This window comes from Bos grunniens, chromosome 15, assembly GCF_055505025.1.
Source record: "Bos grunniens cultivar Pamir isolate PY7600 chromosome 15, Bosgru_T2T1.0, whole genome shotgun sequence".
In the NCBI taxonomy this organism is placed as follows: domain Eukaryota; kingdom Metazoa; phylum Chordata; class Mammalia; order Artiodactyla; family Bovidae; genus Bos; species Bos grunniens.
The window spans coordinates 33,026,881-33,047,477 of record NC_141179.1 but is presented as its reverse complement, the minus strand read 5'-3'; the positions used below and the strand labels follow the sequence as shown (position 1 = coordinate 33,047,477).

The window sequence follows — 20,597 nt, the reverse complement described above, 5'->3', positions numbered from 1 at the left end:
CCATTATGCCCCAGTCCAAAGTGATTGTCCACCCCACTCCCCCATACCCTTATTGTCTTCACCAGCAGTCTTTAATGGACTTGGAGCTTGTTAAAAAACAAAAACCAACCGAGAAGCAAAGGCTCCAACTCAGAATTTCCAGGAATACAGCCTGAGACTCTGTCCTTTTACAAGCCCCCAGCTGATTCTGATGCACAGCATTATTTGCAAACTGCTGGGTTCTGGGTGATGGTTTAGGATTTCCTATAAATTGCTATGTATTGTATGTCAGTTATGCTTGAGTTAGGTCTAAGCCTCCAGAAGTAAACCATGATCTCCTAGACTGGGACCATTCACTTATGTTCCTTGATATTTCCCTTCCCTGACACAGGAAGTGGTGCTCAGAAAATGACATTTGATGATATGAGAAATTGGGTTTTGTCCATTTTATAGAATGACAGTTTGAGGACATGCTGGTTTAACATGATTCCATCACAAAGCCTACTGTCTCCAAGCACCCCTCCCTTAAAGATTTACCCTACGGACTGGAATTTTGAGAATTTCCCAGCCAGCTTTCCCTCCTCTGGCTGTCTACTATCCTTACATCCGATATCATAGTGGTAATGCTCTCACTTCCACAACAACTTATTCCTGTTACTTCTGATACCATCTCTGTGAAACAATTTCTTAAATTTAAAATTACTGTGTAATACAAGTTCTCACCAAAGTCCTCTGTTCTCTATTACTTCATCTCCTAAGAGAAGAGAAATCTAGTTTAGGAAAAAGGCAATGTGAGCATTTAGATCTATATATAAGAGATCCAGAAATGTGTAAGAAAGCTGCCTTTGGTTGGAAACACACAGATACCTCCACTGACATAACTAAAGTGGTGGATCATGTAAATCCACGAAGAAAGAGGACACATATGTTGGAAAGTAATGAATTCTGAGGTCATCTTCATATACATCTTCATCTAATGGATGAGAATTCAATGACTTCAAGGTAATTGAGCCTGTGTCATCGGAGTCTCAAAATCTGAACTGACAACGCGAAGCATGTTTTTTACTGAGAACGTAAGATGAATGATTGCGTAGAATGTTTTTTCTGGTTCACACTTTCACTCAGACTGTGGCACAAATAAACAACAATTCCATTCAAGTCCATCTGCACCCATGAAACAGCAAAGCTACAAAAAGCTACAGAAATTTTTTTTTTTATGTTCCTGACATTTATTATTTTTCAGTAAGCAGAAGGGCTAGTGGCTATTTGCTATTAAAACAGTTTCAATAGACAAATTCCTACATATTGACTAAAAAGCTCACTTTTTGGATGCAGGTGAACTGCTGTCTGTGAAAACTGACCAGTCTAGATCCAAGCCACTCTGAGATTCAACACAAGCTTTGCTTCCCCTTCAAGGTGGAGTCCAGAGTCTGTCTTGACAAATAGGAACACATCCTCTCTTCATTTGTATTTCCAAACCTTTACATAAAGTCTTGCCAGAAAGTCTTCTGGTTCTCTCCACTCAATTTGCCGTTTCTGCCTCCAGTTCTGCTTCCCCGGTGGCTCAGTGGTAAGGAATCCGCCTGCAATACAGGAGCCATAGGAGACTCAGGTATGATCCCTGGGTCAGGAAGATCCCCTGGAGAAGGAAATGGCAACCCACTCCAGTATTCTTGCCTACAGAATCCCATGGACCAAGGGAGCCTGGTGGGCTACAGTCCATGGCATCGCAGAGTTGGACATGACTGAAGTGACTCAGCACATGCTTCCGATTTAGCATACTCTCTTTCCCCACCTCTGTTCCTCTCTGAATTTTATTTATGTTTCAAGGTTTGGCTCAGGTCACGTCTCTTTGGGGTTTCTCCAGCAACTTATCCTCCAACCAATCACCTCAATCTTTCAAATGCTGCAACACTGAGACAACAACATGGATTATCCCTGCTTTTCTTTTTTTTTTTTTTAAGTCTTTATTGATTTTTTTTACAATATTGCTTCTGTTTTATGTTTTTATTTTTGGCTACTAGGGCATGTGGGATCTTAGCTTTCCAACCAGGGATGGAACCCAGCCCCCTGCATTAGAGGGTGAAATCCTAATCACTGGAGTGCCAGGAAAGTTCCTTGCCCTGTTTTTCATCACTAAGTATTTGTGTTTTATTCAGAGTGAGCACAATACCTGCATTTCATTATCAGACAGGTACTCCTGCCACACTTAGTAGTTGTCTGACCCTGAGCAAAGTACGCCTCATTTCCTGTTCTATAGAACACCACCCTCACAGAGTCACAGTGAAGACATAAAAATCATGGTTTGTTCACAGTCAACTATTATCATTATTACTGGTGCCTAATGCAGATGCCTGGCTCACTTGCATAGTCAGTGGCCTCATGATGCACAATGATACCCCTGACTGTGGTGACCTTGGTTTCTAACATCTAGTCTAACATATGAACTTTCTGTAACCTTCTCAAAGCTTAGAGTGAAAAAACATATTTCCATAGATACATAACACTCACATTTATATATAACTAACCCATATATAATACATCTCCCTACATTCCAAAATTAAATAATTAAAATGAAATCCAAGTCCTCAAACAAAATGAAACTGGCTAACTGGTGAGGACTCTGGGCGCATCCCTTTGGTATTTCTCTGAGCCTACTGAAAATGCCACCTGGGCAGGAGGTTTTATCATTCAACTTGTCTATCACCTGGAGATTTGGCATGCAGATCTTTAATTGTTCAGATCTGGCTGTATTTGTAGGCAGCCTTGGAGATGTGTATACAGGGGTAGAGGTCTCTGTCCAAATCACATTCCTCACTTGCCTGTGGAGATGACATACACAGTCAGAGAGTTACTGCTCTGAGATAAGGCTGCGGACATCTCTATTAGAGAGGAACCTACCTGTGGTCCTGTTATGGACTCAGTCTTGCCTCTTCAAAATTCACAGGTTATAGTACTTAATCCCCAGTACGGCTGTATTGGAAGTGAGAGCTTTAGGGAGACAACTAAGGTTAAATGAGGTCATAAGAGCCAGGCCCTAATCCAATATGACTGGTGTCCTTATAAGAGGAGACAGACACCAGGGATGCCTGTGCACAGAGAAATTTTAGCCATGTAAAGATACTACAAGAAGGTGACCTTCTGCAAGTTAAAGGGAGAACCCCCAGGATAAGTCCACCCTGCCAGCACCTTGATCTTGGACTTTCAGCCTCCAGAACTATGGGAAAACAAATTTCTTTTGTTTAAGTCACCCAGTTTAAAGTATTATATATACTTACGGCAGCCCTAGCTGACTGACAGAGTTGCAGATCCCACAAATGATAAATTCTCCATATTTTAACAGTAGTGTCCTCAAATAGACCAGTGAGTGAGACCCCTGACCATCATAAAGGAGAGCAGAAGATAGACCTGGAACCCAAAACAGGCCAGCGGGGGTGGAAGAAGGTGTACTGAGGGTAGGTAGAGAAGAACAGTCCAGCATACAGAGGGTTGCCATGGGAAGACAACCCATGGGGGACAGGATTCTGAAGTGGGCAGCCCTGTGTAGCTCCTACTTGGAAATACTAGGGGACTTCTATAATGAGCAGGTCAAAGAGGGTAGGACAAGATACCCACTTCCCTTCCAGTCAACCCTGACAGGGGCAACGTGGTACCAAGATATTAGAACCCCACTGCGCTGCTTCCCCTTCACTGTGGCTCTTGCCTTGCAAAGCTCTCATTATCAAAGCCTGATTTCCAGGAACTGATTCTGATCTCATTCAATGGATACACTTAAGCTGCACATTTGAAGTGATTAACTCTGTTGACTGGAAGTGTTATAATATCAAATCAGTGGGCTGTCTCAGCACACTCTAAGCCACTTCTCTACAGTTCCTCAACATGTTTAAGAAAAATACAGACAGCAATCAGATGATGAGGTCAGGGCTTGAACAGGCCAAGAACTACAGGGTATAGGGTTCAGGGGATTTTTAAAACTATTTTCACTATGCATTTCCAAGTACATCTAAACAGCACTCAATACCTCTACTACAGAACAGTTAAATGGCTCTGGTCTGGGAGTCCAGAGACCTGAGTTCAAGGCATATCTTTGCAGATAACTTCTAAATTAATGGGTTTTTTTTCAGCACTGTAAGTCACCAAGAGTGTAGGAGAGTCCCCTTTTCTCCATATCCTCCCCAGCATCTATCGTTTGTAGACTTTAATGATGGCCATTCTGACTAGCGTAAGGTGATACCTCATCGTAGTTTTGATTTGCAAAGTGAAGTGAAGTCGCTCAGTCATGTCTGACTCTTTGCGACCCCATGGACTGTAGCCTACCAGGCTCCTCTGTCCATGGAATTTTCCAGGCAAGAACACTGGAGTGGGTTGCCATTTCCTTCTCCAGGGGATCTTCCCAACCCAGGGATCGAACCCAGGTCTTCTGCATTGTAGGCAGACGCTTTACCATCTGAGCCACCAGGGAAGTCACAGTTCTCTAATAATTAGTGATGTTGAGTATCTTTTCATGTGCTTTTTCACATGGGTCTCCAGTCTTGAAGATCCATGTTTCTTTAAGAATCAAGTATGAGGATTTAACATGGTGAGATACACAGAGAGGCCAGGATCTGGAAATCTGTATTCCAATCCCTGAACTTCCTTACTAGCTCTGTGGCCTGTGGCATCTGGCCCCCTTTCCTGTCTAGGCCTCAGTTTCTTTGTCTTTAAATAATGCAGATAAACTTTCCCATCTGTAAATTCCTTTCGGTTCCAGAGTTCTGCAATGCCACAGGGGAAAAAATGTTGGGGGCGAAACCAGATTTTGTATGTGTGTGTGTGTGTGTGTATACACACACAGACACTCCCTCAGTTCTGCAAGTGGTAAGTGGTGATGCAGGGTGTTCACTAAAATCATATGATCATTCTGGATTGATCTGTTTGACTACATGCAGCAGTCACTCATTGCTACAGCATCTCTACCCACACATAATATAATGGAAACCGACAAAATGTGTGACATTAGGTTAATAGTGAAAATATACATGTGGAGTGGAGGAAAGCCCACTCAGACGGGTAGTTGGAGGAGGGAGACTTTGTGCATGCAAATAAAAAAATCTACCCTATTCACCCCTCTGGCTGCACTGAAATCCTGGGTACTGTGTCACGCTGAGAACTCACCACACAACGGGCTGCATTCACTGCTTTGGCAGGAGGATACAATGCCTATCCTGAAATCTGGTCAACCTGACACAGCATCCGCCACAGATTAAATAAAAATTTACCAGGTAAAAGCCAACTATGATAAACTCTCCAACAAACAAGAAGATTTGGAAAAGTATATTAAAATTTAAAAAAATTGCCTAGCCAAAACAAGGCAGCCATTGAAGTTTACCAAGTGGCTCCTTTAATTAAGGACCGTCTCCTTAAATTACACTCATTTCTCTTACCCCTTTCAGGACAATCCAGGGTGAATAATATGTTTGTTTCTGGCTGAAGAGGTGCCAAGTTGAGAGGTAGTTTTGGGTTAATAAAACTGATCCGAGCTATCAACCAGAAATCTTGTCTACTTTTAGAGACCAAGAGAAGCTGGTTTACCCTTGATTTCCAAGTATGAGAGGACAACCTAATTTACAATTTTAAAGAGTATGTAAGAAAAGTGAGAAATAAGAGTAAATTATATTTAACAGGCAACCCAATCAAAAAATGGGCAGAAGATCTAAACAGACATTTCTCCAAAGACATACAGAAGGCCAAAAAGCACATGAAAAGATGCTCAACATCACTAATTATTAGAGAAGTGCAAAGCAAAACAGCAATGAGGTATCTCACCTTACACAGTCAGAATGGCCATCATCAAAAAGTCTACAAACAATAAATGCTGGAGAGGGTGTGGAGAAAAAGGAGCCCTGCTACACTGCTGGTAGGAATATAAGTTGGTACAGCCACTATGGAGGTTCCTTAAACTAAAAATAGAGTTACAACTCTTGGACATATATCCAGAAAAGATGAAAATTCTAATTCAAAAAGATAAATGCACCCTAATGTTCAGAGCAGCACTATTTACAGTAGCCAAGACATGGGAACAGCCTAAATCCATTGACACATGCATGGATAAAGATCTGGTACATATATACAAAGGAATAGTACTCAGTCATAAAAATGAAATAATGCCATTTGCAGCACCATGGATGAACCTAGAGAGTATCATACTAAATGAAGTCAGACAAAGACATATCATATGATATCACTTATATGTGGAATCTAAAAAATGATACAAATGAAGTTATTTACAAAACAAGAACAGACTCAGTGAATTCAAAAATGAATTTAAGAGTTACCAAAGGGAAAGGGTAGGGGAGAAGGGATAAATTAGGAATTAGCATCTGCACACTTACTGTATATAAAATAGATCATCAACAAGGACCTTCTGTACAGCACAGGGAACTCTACCCAATATTTTTAAATAACCTAAATGGGGAAAGATTTTGAAAAAGAACAGATACATGTCTAACTGAATTGCTTTGCTGCACACCTGAAACTAACACAACATTGTTAACCAACTATTCTTGACTATAAAATAAGGTAGTTTTTAAAAGACCATTTTAAATAAATGGGATAGGGCAGGGGAGGGGCGAGATATGGGCAGGAAACTAACAGATCAAAACTGCTCTGTGTAGGATAAATAAGCTACAAAGATATATTTTATAAAACCAGGAATACAGCCAATATTTTATAACTTTAAATGGAGTGTAATCTACAAAATTATTGAATCACTATGTGGTACCCCTGAAACTAATAAAATATTGTAAATCAGCTCTACTTCAAAAAAATCATTCAAAAAATGTTAAAAACAGTAAATGGCATTCAGATCTACTTCTCTGTTCCTCGCTTCTCCTGCCCACCCTAACATTGTACTAACATTTGGGTCTCTTTGCTATCCAGTGTGGCCTGTGCAGAGCTGCCAGACAAAGCATTCTAGAAACAAATTGTTTTTCTTTCCTACCCAAGAACTAGTGAGGGCTTCTCATTATCAGTTAGGAAGAAGAGAAATCCCATTCAACTCTGATAGAACCTTGAACAATCACTTGCTTTATCTCCCTGTCCTCATTTCCCATCTCCGAAGCCCAGCTCCAATTAACTTTCCCCATGACCCTTGGGTGCCAGCTAGTCTCTTCTTTGTCACCCACAGTCACAGACTTTCTCACATGCATCCCGTCCCCTTGCTTATGCTGGTTTCTATTTCACTTGTCCAATTCACTGCCCTAGCTTCAGCTTCTAGCAGAAAATCAGGCAGGGAGAAGATACATGATAAGTGCATGCTGAAAAAAACAAAAGAATTAAAAGGCATGGACAACCATTCCATTGGTTTTGGTTTTTTTTTCATCTAGACCCTAATGATTCCTGCAGGCCACTTCACGTGAACCTTGCTGTATGAATCCTTCAGCTCTCCATCCCACACAAACCTCTTCTTTGCCTCAAAGTTATGGGGGAAGGGAATTATTAGCCCTTGGACTAATTGGACTGCTTCCTATATTTCTCCAGTGTGTAACCTGGAGCTGGATTCTCTGTGTGCACGCTCAGTTGTGTCAGACTCCTTGCGACCCCATGGACTGTGGCCCACCAGGCTCCTCTGTCCATGGAATTTTCCAGGCAAGAATACTGGAGTAGGTTGCCATTTCCTACTGCAGGGAATCTTCCTGAGCCAGGGAACAAAGCCACCTTTCTTACATCACCTGCATTGGTAGGCAGATTCTTACCACTAGGCCACCTGGGAACCCTAGAGTCTAAGTGGATTCCCCAATTTTCATATGGAGAAAAGGATTGAAATTAGTATGTAGCAGACCTAGGTGCTGTACTGAACTTTCAGTGTGGTCTACATTGACTTGCAATCTTCTGTCTCCTCTTCCTGAATGGTGTGATATGGTCCTCATCTGCCCTCCCTATGCTATCTCTGAAGTTTGATGCTGTGTTCAGAGGGCAGGGATTGGAGCCAGGCTGTCTTGGCTTATATCCCAGTTATGTTATGTCCTAGCTGTGTGACCCTGGGAAAGTTACTTAACTCCTCTGTGTTCTCAATTACCTTATCAAAGACTTAATGTGAAGGTTAAAAAAAAAATTGAAATGTGTCAACTGCTTTGAACATGGCCTTGTACATCAAATGCCAAATTAATACTGGCTATTATTCTATCCTAACCACACCGGCCTTCTGTTACCTTCAATACACTTTCTCCTTTCTACCTCAAAACTTTCACACACATGACTCCTATCTACCTGCACTCTTGTGAGTTCATGCTTTTCTTTTAAGGTAAACGGGATCTTGTCAGGGGGGCCATTCCTGATTCATCTGCATTCTGGATTAAGTGTCTTCTGATGTGTCCCTCTTCAGTTCAGTTCAGTCACTCAGTCGTGTCCGACACTTTGTGACCCCATGAACCGCAGCACGCCAGGCCTCCCTGTCCCTCACCAACTCCTGGAGTCCTCCCAAACCTACGTCCATTGTGTTGGTGACGCCATCCAACCATCTCATCCTCTGTTGTCCCCTTCTCCACCTGCCCTCAATCTTTCCCAGCATCAGGGTCTTTTCAAATGAGTCAGTTCTCCACATCAGGTAGGCAAAGTATTGGAGCTTCAGCTTCAACATTAGTCCCTCCAATGAACACCCAGAACTGATCTCCTTTAGGATGGACTGGCTGAATCTCCTTGCAGTCCAAGGGACTCTCAAGAGTCTTCTCCAACACCACAGTTCAAAAGCATCAATTCTTTGGCACTCAGCTTTCTTTATAGTCCAACTCTCACATGCATACATGACCACTGGAAAAACCATAGCTTTGACTAGATTGACCTTTGTTGGCAAAGTAATGTCTCTGCTTTTTAATATGCTGTCTAGGTTATTCATAACTTTCCTTTCAAGGAGCAAATGTCTTTTAATTTCACGGCTGCAGTCACCATTTGCAGTGATTTTTGAGCCCAGAAAAATAAAGTCAGCCACAGTTTCCACCGTTTCCCCATCTATTTGACCCCTCAGTTCAGTTCAGTTCAGTTCAGTCGCTAAGTCGTGTCTGACTCTTTGCGACCCCATGGACTGCAGCATGCCAGGCCTCCCTGTCAATCACCAACTTCTGGAGTTCACTCAAACTCAGGTCCATTGAGTCCTTGATACCATCCAGCCATCTCATCCTCTGCCGTCCCCTTCTCCACCTGCCCCCAATCCCTCCCAGCATTAGAGTCTTTTCCAATGAGCCAACTCTTCTCATGAGGTGGCCAAAGTATTGGAGTTTCAGCTTTAGCATCAGTCCTTCCAAAGAACACCCAGGATTGATCTCCTTTAGAATGGACTGGTTGGATCTCCTTACAGTCCAAGGGACTCTCAAGAGTTTTCTCCAACACCACAGTTCAAAAGCATCAATTCTTCAGCGCTCAGCTTTCTTCACAGTCCAACTCTTACATCCATACATGACTACTGGAAAAACCACAGCCTTGACTAGATGGACCTTTGTTGGCAAAGTAATGTCTCTGCTTTTGAATATGCTCTCTAGGCTGGTCATAACTTTTCTTTCAAGGAGTAAGTGTCTTTTAATTTCATGGCTGCAATCATCATCTGCAGTGATTTTGGAGCCCCAAAAAATAAAGTCTGACACTATTTCCACTGTTTCCCCATCTATTTCCCATGAAGTGATGGGACCAGATGCCATGATCTTCGTTTTCTGAATGTTGAGCTTTAAGCCAAATTTTTCACTCTTCTCTTTCACTTTCATCAACAGGCTTTTTAGTTCCTCTTCACTTTCTGCCATAAGGGTGGTGTCATCTGCATATCTGAGGTGATTGATATTTCTCCCGGCAATCTTGATTCCAGCTTGTGCTTCCTTCAGCCCAGCGTTTCTCATGATGTCCTCTGCATGTAAGTTAAATAAGCAGGATGACAATATACAGCCTTGACGTACTCCTTTTCCTATTTGGAACCAGTCTGTTGTTCCATGTCCAGTTCTAACTGTTGCTTCCTGACCTGCATACAGGTTTCTCAAGAGGCAGGTCAGGTGGTCTGGTATTCCCATCTCTTTCAGAATTTTCCACAGTTTATTGTGATCCATAGAGTCAAAGGCTTTGGCATAGTCAATACAGCAGAAATAGATGTTTTTCTGGAACTCTCTTGCTTTTTTGATGATCCAGCAGATGTTGGCAATTTGATCTCTGGTTCCTCTGCCCTTTCTAAAACCAGCTTGAACATCTGGAAGTTCACACTTCATGTATTGCTGAAGCCTGGCTTGGAGAATTTTGAGCATTACTTTACTAGCGTGTGAGATGAGTGCAATTGTGCGGTAGTTTGAGCATTCTTTGGCATTGCCTTTCTTTGGGATTGGGATGAAAACTGACCTTTTTCAGTCTGTGGCCACTGCTGAGTTTTCCATATTTGCTGGCATATTGAGGCAGCACTTTCACAGCATCATCTTTCAGGATTTGAAATAGCTCAACTAGGATTCCATCACCTCCACTAGCTTTGTTCATAGTGATGCTTTCTAAGGCCCACTTGACTTCACATTCCAGGATGTCTGGCTCTAGGTGAGTGATCATACCATCTTGATTATCTTGGTCGTGAAGATCTTTTTTGTACAGTTCTTCTGTGTATTCTTGCCACCTCTTCTTAATATCTTCTGCTTCTGTTAGGTCCATACCATTTCTGTCCTTTATAGAGCCCATCTTTGCATGAAATGTCCCCTTGATATCTCTAATTTTCTTGACGAGATCTCTAGTCTTTCCCATTCTGTTGTTTTCCTCTATTTCTTTGCATTGATTGCTGAAGAAGGCTTTCTTATCTCCTTGCTATTCTTTGGAACTCTGCATTCAGATGCTTATATCTTTCCTTTGCTCCTTTGCTTTTCACTTTTCTTCTTTTCACAGCTATTTGTAAGGCCTCCCCAGACAGCCATTTTGCTTTTTTGCATTTCTTTTCCATGGGGATGGTCTTGATCCCTGTGTCCTGTACAATATCACGAACCTCGGTCCATAGTTCATCAGGCACTCTATCTATCAGATCTAGTCCCTTAAATCTATTTCTCACTTCCACTTTATAATCATAAGGAATTTGATTTAGGTCATACCTGAACAGTATAGTGTTTTTCCCTACTTTCTTCAATTTAAGTCTGAATTAGGCAATAAGGAGTTCATGATCTGAGCCACAGTCAGCTTCTGGTCTTGTTTTTGCTGACTGTATAGAGCTTCTCCATCTTTGGCTGCAAAGAATATAATCAATCTGATTTCAGTGTTGACCATCTGGTGGTGTCCATGGGTAGAGTCTTCTCTTGTGTTGTAGGAAGAGGGTGTTTGCTATGACCAGTGCGTTCTCTTGGCAGAACTCTATTAGCCTTTGCCCTGCTTCATTCTGTATTCCAAGGCCAAATTTACCTGTTACCCCAGGTGTTTCTTGACTTCCTACATTTGCATTCCAGTCCCCTATAATAAAAGGACATCTTTTTTGGGTGTTAGTTCTAAGAGGTCTTGTAGATCTTCATCAAACCGTTCAACTTCAGCTTCTTCAGCATTACTGGTCAGGGTATAGACTTGGATTACTGTGATATTGAATGGTTTGCCTTGGAAACGAACAGAGATCATTCTGTCATTTTTGAGATTGCATCCAAGCACTGAATTTTGGACTCTTTGGCCCCTAAGCCCCTACATATCTGTACCATACTTATCACGTTTGCAATCTGTATAAGAGGCAGCGGTGTGATCCCTGGGTCGGGAAGATTCCTTGGAAAAGGGCATGGAAACCCACTTCAGTATTCATGCCTAGAGAATCCCATGGACAGAGGAGCCCGGTGGGCTACAGTCCATGGGGTCACAGAGTCTGACACGACTGAAGTGACTGCACACACACCATGTTTTCCCTTAGCCCCCTGTATATCAGTATCACTCTCATCATGTTTGCAATTTCTTGTTCCACAAACAACTTTGAGGTTGAACAATACACTTCAAAGGTATGAAGGGAAAATATTTCTCTTTTACATCCTCGGATAACCAGCAACCAGCACAGAGATGACAAATACTTATTGGGTAAATGAATCAATGAAAGAACTATAAAGGGTATTGGAGAAGCTTCACGGGCGCGACAGGCCCAGACTTTGGGACAGGGTTACATCCAATAATGAAATTATGAGAAGCAAAATAAAGTAGATTAGATTAGCCGTCTGGAGGCCAGACAGAAAATGGGTATTTAGGGAACCAGAGAAACACCTAAACGTAGGCTCAGTTGGCCAGGGTACACTGGCCTTTCCCGGAAAACTCTGGGAAAGCTTTTCCCTTTATAGCTCTGCAGAACAGGCAGGCAGAGAGCTTAGCACTGCATTGGACAACAGATAGTGGGTTGGCCAAAAAATTCGTTCAGGTGTTTCCATAACATCTTATGGACAAACCTGAGTGAACTTTGGGGCAACCCAGTATTTTTGCCATCTATGATAAATCACCATGGCACAGAGCCCTAAAACTTTCCTCTCCAAAGGGAACGAAGGATCCAAGTCTCCTGGACAGTTTAGTAACGCCTCCTTTCAGTACCTGCCTAAATAGCAATGACCCCCCACCCCGCACTGTGTCTTGGCCTCTTTTCACTTTTCTATCTGGCTGAAGGTGGAGGAAGTCAAGTAGGTTAGCAATACAGGGCAGAAAGTAGTAGAGATGAAAATACACATTCATGGCTATGCAAAGCCCCTTCTCCCCATCTACCTCAAGAGTAGAAAATAGTTCAGCATTAAACATTGAAGAAGTGAACTTGCTCAGCGCCACGATCACCCACAGCACAGTGTCTGAAACACACTCACACATTTCCAAGCCTCGTAATTAATCAGAGGAAGTTAGAAACCCATGGCAGTGGAGACACCTCTAACAAGTTCATCTTAAAGGGATTAAAGAAACGTGTTGATTGGAGCAAGGCGGGAGCCCTCACAATAAAGACAGTGTATTCAGTGTGTGGACGTGGTTCTGCTGAGGAGGGAGACAGAAGTTCGGGATGTAGATCCCTGACCTCCTGGGGGACTTGCCTTTCTGCAGAATTACAACCTCAAAACTTGCCCCATCACACTGTCTTTACAGTCTCTCTCTCATTTGGACACAGCAGGACAGTCCCTACACCTGTGTTTCAGGTTTGTTTCCTCCACTCATGCAGGTGGACCAGATCCTGGGGCATGGAGTGTGGTGAAGACAGCAGCTCAGAGAGGAAGGCAGCAGAGTCCTGCAATGGCCATGATGCTCGCACAGAGAGGAGGAAACCCGCCCGCCTGGCTTCTGCACCATGGGAGAGGAGGGCGAAAGAGCTGAACGTTAATTCATGATCTGGAAATGATTTCATAATTCTTTTGATGGCTTCGAGGAGAGAATGGGTAAAAAGTCAACTTCCCTTCTGAGTCTTTTATGAAGAGTAAATCAAGTTCAACTGGGCACATTCTTGAGCTTGCAAGTCCCTCTTCCAGGGACCCAGAGATGAAGTCTGTGATGGAGAGAATTCAATCAACCTGAGGAAATGGGACCTGTTTGGAACCCGAGATCACAACGTGCTCTCCTCTCTGAAGAGAACCTGACTGTGCCCTGAAACTGTCATAAGCGTCTGTCAGAGGAGACTTCTTGCCTCTGTAGGCAGGTGCTGAGCCTGTCCTGACCCCAGGATGGCAGTGCATGTCCCTCTGGACTGCACTGGGCTGCAAGAGCCCAGTTTTAGTGCTGTAGAGCCCTAAAACTCCTCTCCAAAGGGAACGAAGGATCCAAGTCTTCTGGACAGTTTAGTAGGAGGGCTGGGCAGTGCATGTCCCAAGAAACTGCCCTGGGCTAGAAGACGAGAAGGTAAATAAAGCGCCTAATGAAGCAGCAGAATGAGGCTAGCTGCCTTTCAGATGGGTTCCACCAGTGTCTTTTTTTGTTTTAGCTGCCTTTCCCAGCTGGATCTTAGATACAGTACACAAGCTTGGTTTCCCTGTGGCATACAGGATCTTAGTTCCCTGAGCAGGGACCAAACCCATGTCCCCTGCCTTGCAAGGCAGATTCTTAACCACTGAACGACCAGGGAAGTCCCCCACCAGTGACTAAGTGATCTTGAGCAAAGTATCTTCTTTCTAGGCCTCAGGTACCCATTCTGTATGATGGGATAACACTGTCATTCTTGCCTTACTCAGTGTCTAGATGCCAACATCTCACCTGCCAGCCAACTCCACAGCTGTATAGAAGGGTCTGCCTTTCAGCCCCTGGTGGTACAGTATCAGAAAGGCTAACCGGCATTTCCACTCAGAGGTTGCTTTAAACACAAAGTAAACTTTTTATCCAAGTAACTAATGGCCTATAAAGAGATAAAATCGATACTGCTAATAATAGCTTTTAAAATCTTTTAAATTGGATCCTCTGTGTGCGCATTACCTACTGAAAAATAATTATTAACATCTCAAAAATCTAAGCAACAATTTGAAAGCTTTTCCACTAATTTTTAAGGGATTATTGTATTGTTGATCAGTTGTTAAATTGCTTCGACTCTTTCCAATCCCATGGATTACACCATGCTAGGCTTCCCTATCCTTCATTATATCCCGGAATTTGGTCAAATTCATGTCCATTGACTCAGTGATGCTATCTAACCATCTTATCCTCTGCTGCTCCCTTCTCCTTTTACTTTTAATTTTTCCCAACATCAGGATCTTTTCCAGTGAGTTGGCTCTTCACATCAGATCCAACTTTGCTATATTTAGCTGAAGTATGAAAATAAAAAGTAAAAGTCATTCAGTTGTGTCCAACTCTTTGTGACCCCATAGACTATACAGTCCATGGGATTCTCCGGGCCAGAATGCTGGAGTACATAGCCTTTCCCTTCTCCAGGGGATCTTCCCAACCCAGGGATCAAACCCAGGTCTCCCACATTGCAGGCAGATTCTTTACCAGCTGAGCCACGAGGGAAGCCCAATAGCAAGGCTTAATTTTATATACCTATTTTGGTTATATTTATGTAATTTATCAGCACTCTTACTTTATAATCAATAACCTTTCTCCAAATATTTGTATACCCCAGGGGTTTCTGTTGCCCAGCTGATGGGGTGTACATTTCACTCTTCTTCAGTCTGGGTTTTTACCTGTTACCAAAATGGTCTCTTCCCAGCTTTTGTCCACAGAGAGAAGGGAAAGCTTGCTTCCATTTTTTAAATTAACTTTCTGGTTCTCACTTCATGCCTCCTCATTTATTATATTCAATTCAGTTCAATTCAACCAGCACTGATTGAGCCCCCAGTACATGTCAGGAACTTTGCTGGCACCTGGCTCTAAAGAGATAGGTAAAGCACAGTCTGGCATTCCAGGGGTTTATGGTCTAGTGATGCTTTTGAACTGTGGTGCTGGAGAAGAGACTCGAGAGTCCCTTGGACTGCAAGGAGATCAAATCAGTCAATCCTAAAGGAAATCAACCCTGAATATTCACTGGAAGGAACTGTTGCTGAACCTTCAATACTTTGGCCCTCTGATGCCAAGAGCCAACTCACTGGAAAAGACCCTGATACTGAGAAAGACATAAGGCAGGAGATGGGAATGACAGAGGATGAGATGGTTGGAGAGCATCATCAACTCAATGGACATGAGTTTGAACAAACTCCAGGAGATAGTGAAGGACAGGGAAGCCTGGCATGCTGCAGTCCATTAGGTCACAAGGAGTCAGGCACAACTTAGCAACTGAACGACAACATAGTCCAGTGGAGGAAAATACCTGTCACCAACCTTTTGTCCAGCTAAAAGGGATGTTAGGGATCTTTACAGTAAAGCCCTTCGTTTTACAGAAGCTGCTACAAAGATCCAGCAAGGCCAAGTGATTCACCTTCCAAGTGCTGAGCGAAGACAGGAGTTTAGAGCCCACATGCCAGTGGGGGAATGAAAACAAAAACTTCTCTGCCTTTCTTTATCCAGGATGTGAGACCAGTCACTGTTTTATGGCTCTGATAATCAGGATAAGTCACTAACAAGTGATTTTAAGATACATACACTTGAGATTTCCCTGGTGGTCCAGTGGCTCAGGCTTCTAGCTCCCAGTGCAGGAGGCCCGGCTTCAATCCCTGATCAGGGAATCAGATCCCACGTGCTGTAACTAAAGCTCTCTCATGCTGCAGCAAAGACACAGATATGGGGCCGCAACTAAGCCCCAATGCAGCCAAATATTTTTTTTTAATACATAAACTTAAAATCCAACATTTTGTACCTTAGAAATTTGTATTTGACATTTAGAAACTTTGAAACTATTTGGTCCAGGCAGATATTTCATCCCCTAATCCCACTGTTTCCTGCCTTTTAGCCTTCTTTGTTTGTTCTTAAATGTTAGCTGCGAGTGGGGTATCCAGCCAGATCCAATCTTTTCCTTTTTTAAGGTTTGAAAACCATTTTTATTTTTAGGTTGCAAAGATTATAAATGACTTTTTAAAGTTTCCTCGCTAATAATAGTAATAATTGATACACCAAAAACCCTGCATATATTTAACATATACAATTTGGTGAGTTTGGTCACATGCCCAAAAATGCCTAGGAAACTACCACCATATCCATCACTCCAAAAGTTTCCCTGTGTCCTTTTTTTTTATTAGAACACTTGAGATAGCTCTCTTAACAAAATGTAAGTACACAATACAGTATTTATAAGTATAGGCACTATATTATATAACATCCTCAGAGCACATTCATCTTGTGTTACTGAAACTCTATACCAATTGAACAATAGTTCCCTATTTGTCCCATCCCTCAGGCCCTAGTCACCACCATTCTATCCTCTGCTTCTATGAATTTGACTGTTTTACATTTCTCACATACACGATAACAGGTAGTGTTTGTCCTTCTGTAACTGGTTGATTTCACTTAGCATAGTGTCCTCTGGGTTCATCCCTGTTGTCCAAAATAGCAAGAGTCCCTTTTTTTAAAAGGCTGAATGATATTTCATTGTGTGTATGTACCTAATTTCTTGATCCATTCATTGGGGGCATTTTCATATCTTAGCTGTTGGGAGTAGGACTGCTGTGAACATCAGAGTACAGGTATTTCTTCAAGATCCTGATTTGAATTTTGAGGGGGTATATACCCAAAAGTGGGATTGCTGGATCATATGGTAGTCTTATTTTTAATTTTTAGAGGAACTACGATACTGCTCTCCATAGTAGCCATATCATTTTATGTTCTTACCAACAGCATAAATGGGTCCCAGTTTTTCTGCATTCTCACCAACACTTGTTATCTTCTGCTTTCCGATGGCCTTATCACCTGTCTGTGCATACCTCTTACCTGCATGCTATTTCCAGGGTGTTCTCGAAGGAAGCCTAGCTAGCCAGTGATTCCTACCACATACTAAGCACACTGAGGACAGAACCCTCTCTACTATTTCCTGAAGCTGTCTTCTACTGTATCCACCACTTTATGTAGGGTCCTTTCCTGTAAGATCCAGGCTTTTAACCAGGCTGAAATTTTAAAGCATAACCAACCAGTCAGACTTGGCCTGTCTCAAGGGGCTGCTTCTGCTGACCCCTCTCATGTGTTCCTGTTTAGAAGCACCTCACCCCCGTAGCCCTGGAGTGATCGCAGAATATATGAAATAGCCTTCAGGGACTTGTTTAAAACGTTTTGTGTCCATAAATTCAGAGCAAATAATAGCCCATTCCATAAATGTCATGAGGCCTTAGAGATTATCTCATCCAATTACAGACAACTAAGGCTCAGAGAGGTAAAATGAATTGCCCAAATGTATATAGCTATTTGGTGATAGAAGCAAGTTTAGAATTCAAGTTTCTTGAAACCCACTACAATACAGTTTCCAATACATTATATTTCTATTCAAATTAGAAATATAGAAGTAGTGATGAATTAGTAATGAATATTTACGGAGTGCTAGAAAGCAAATGCTAGGTGCTGTGGGGGATACAAAAATGAATAAGATGAGGCTCCTCTGGTGGCTCAGTGGTAAAGAATCCACCTGCCAGGGCAGGGAACACAGGTTCGAGCTGTGGTCTGGGAAGATCCCACATGACACAAAGCAACTAAGTCCGTGCACCGTGACTGCTGGGGCTGTGCTCTAGAGCCTGGGAGCCATGTGAGCCACAACTACTGAAGCCCCTACACGTAGAGCCCCTGCCCTACAAAAAAGAGGAGCCATCATGATAAGAAGCCGTACGCTGCAGCAAAGAGTAGCCCCCACTCTCCACAACTAGAAAAAAAAAGCCCACATGACAACAAAGACCCAGCACAACCAAAAATAAATAAAAATTTTAAAAATCTTTAAAAAATGAATAATATGAACTTCCCGTCCTCTGGGGTCTCATAGCCAAAGAGGAGAGACAGCTCTGTAAGTCAAGCAACTTACAGAAAACTACAATAGAGATTAATCTGGAAGAGGTTGGGAGATGAGAAAGGGAGTAGTTTTAACTGTAGAGATTTAAAAAACCTAATGGAGAAGGTGTGTTTTGAGCTGAGCTTTAAAGATGAGTAGAACTGTGTTAGAGGCTGTAGAGATGGAGGACATTCTAGAGCAGTGGTCCCCATCCTTTTTGGCACCAGGGACAGGTTTCCTGGAAGACAATGTTTTCATAGGCCAGGGAGGTGGAATGGGGGATTTAGGATGATTCAGGCACGTTACACTCATTGTGCATTTACCTCTATTATTATTATTACATCAGCTCCACCTCTGGTCATCAGACATTAGATTCTGGAGATTAGGGACCCTTGTTTTAGAGGTTCAGGACACAGTGGTAGAGGCAGGTGGGTTTCTGAGCTCTCTCTGATTTCACCAGTTAATGAGGGAAGGCAGCATCTGATTCCTAGTGACTGGATGCAAGGCTTGGCACTCTGGGCTGAGCTTGGCAGTCCAGCCTCTGACCCACATCCAGTAGCTGCATGGACCATGGAGTTTACCGATTGGTCAGAAACCTAGATTGTCTGGGTTCCTATCCCTTCCCCATCACTTACAAGCAGTACCACTTTGTGCAAGTTATTTCAGCTTTCTCTGCCTCAGTTTTCTCATCTGTAAAGTGGGCCTTATAAAAGTATCTGATAAGTTTGTCGCAAAAATTAATTTAAACTGCTTAGAACAATGTTTGGGATATGGTAAGTGCTAGATAAATGTTCATGTAAACAGTCCAATCTACTGAACGCAGTAGGTTCTTTCAGATCAAAGATTCTCCATGGAGGAAAAGAAAAACTGTGAAGAGTTTCTAATCTGTTACTCAAATAAGAAGGAAGAGAAAAATACCTTGGTATCAAATTCTGTGATGAATTCATGCAAAAAAAAAAGATGCTTGGGGTAGAGTGTCCATCATCGTTGCCCCATTGCCCTGACTCACCTCTGCCAGGAGATCCCAGACACCTGAGGTGACCCCACGTGATGCCCCTCACCCTGAGATGATGGGTTTGGCCTTACCCGGAATCAGTCTGCTCTTGGTAATGCACTGAAGTCACTTGGGAGCTCGATCCTCCATGGCTCAGAATAGATCCTGACCTCGTTGTGGGCTCCTTGCACTAATGGTTTCGTGTATTCGAGATTGCATTACTACCAGGAATCGATTTTTCAGCTCTTTAAAAACAGTCTATTTTGGTCATCTTCCCCCTGCTCTTAGAGATGTATTTATTTCCCAGAAAGTGTAGTGACTCTTAGACAAAATAAATTCTGATTACTGAAATGGAAGCAATCTGTTATCCAACTGTCGGGAAAGCTGGGAGGTTTTCCTTGGGAAATTCTTTTGTAGGTCAAAGCAAAGGAAATTCATGTCTCTAACGTGGAGGCCCAGAGTGAAAGAAATAGTGTACCATCCAACTGAGATTTAAGAACTTCTGTAAAAGCTGTCAGATACATAAAGCTCAACAGTTGATACAGTGGCACTATCCAATATGATAGCCACTAACTGTTCAGGACTGTTAAGCCATTGAACTGTGGCTGGTGTGACTAAGGCATTTCTAATTTTATGGAATTTTAACTAATTTTAATTTAAAAACCAGTATTAGATTCAGTTACTGAAAAACTTTTTTATGTTTGGGAAAATTGGGGATACACATCCACTTACTCAATTGTAAATATTATGCAATTGAAATACATATCAGGTATTTTTGATTAAAATTTAGCATCCAAATTGGGACCTGTTGTAAGTGTTACACTGAATTCAAAACCTTAGCATAAAAAAAAGAATGTGAAATATCTCCTTAATAGTTTTTTCAAATTGGAAACTTGTTGAAATTATAATATTTTGCTTATGTTGAATTGAATAAAATATATAATTAAAGTTAAATTTACCAGACTCTTCTTACTTTTATTTAACATGGCTTAGAAAAAATTAAGTTACTTCTGTGGCTCACATTATGTTTCTTTTGGACAGCACTGTTATAAAGCAGTTTTACAAATACCAACCTAGTCCTTTTCTATAACCCCACCAGTTGCTTAAAATAAGTACTATTATTCCTGTGTTAAAGATACGGAAACAAAGGTTCAGGTAGTTGTAGGTTAGCAAGCGCCTGGTAGGCTGCAGTCCATGGGGTCGCACAGAGTCGGACACGACTGAGTGACTTCACTTTCACTTTTCACTTTCATGCATTGGAGAAGGAAATGGCAACCCACTCCAGTGTTCTTGCCTGGAGAATCCCAGGGACAGAGAAGCCTGGTGGGCTGCCGTCTA

The 20,597-nt window shown here is 42.3% G+C and overlaps 1 long non-coding RNA gene across 4 annotated transcripts in view; it reads right to left on the bottom strand.

Annotated features, from left to right (window-relative positions):
* Positions 1 to 1,184: 1,184 nt before the first annotated feature.
* The window catches only part of LOC147357621 (uncharacterized), a 109,367-nt gene continuing 89,954 nt past the window's right edge, over positions 1,185 to 20,597 (bottom strand). For 3 of the 4 annotated variants that reach the window (XR_015141466.1, XR_015141467.1, XR_015141468.1), the window contains one exon: positions 1,185 to 1,562. This is a non-coding gene — a long non-coding RNA (uncharacterized LOC147357621). Of the gene's footprint in view, positions 1,563 to 19,351; positions 19,577 to 20,597 lie in introns of those variants that run through there. The other variant, XR_015141469.1, reaches the window with a different exon arrangement.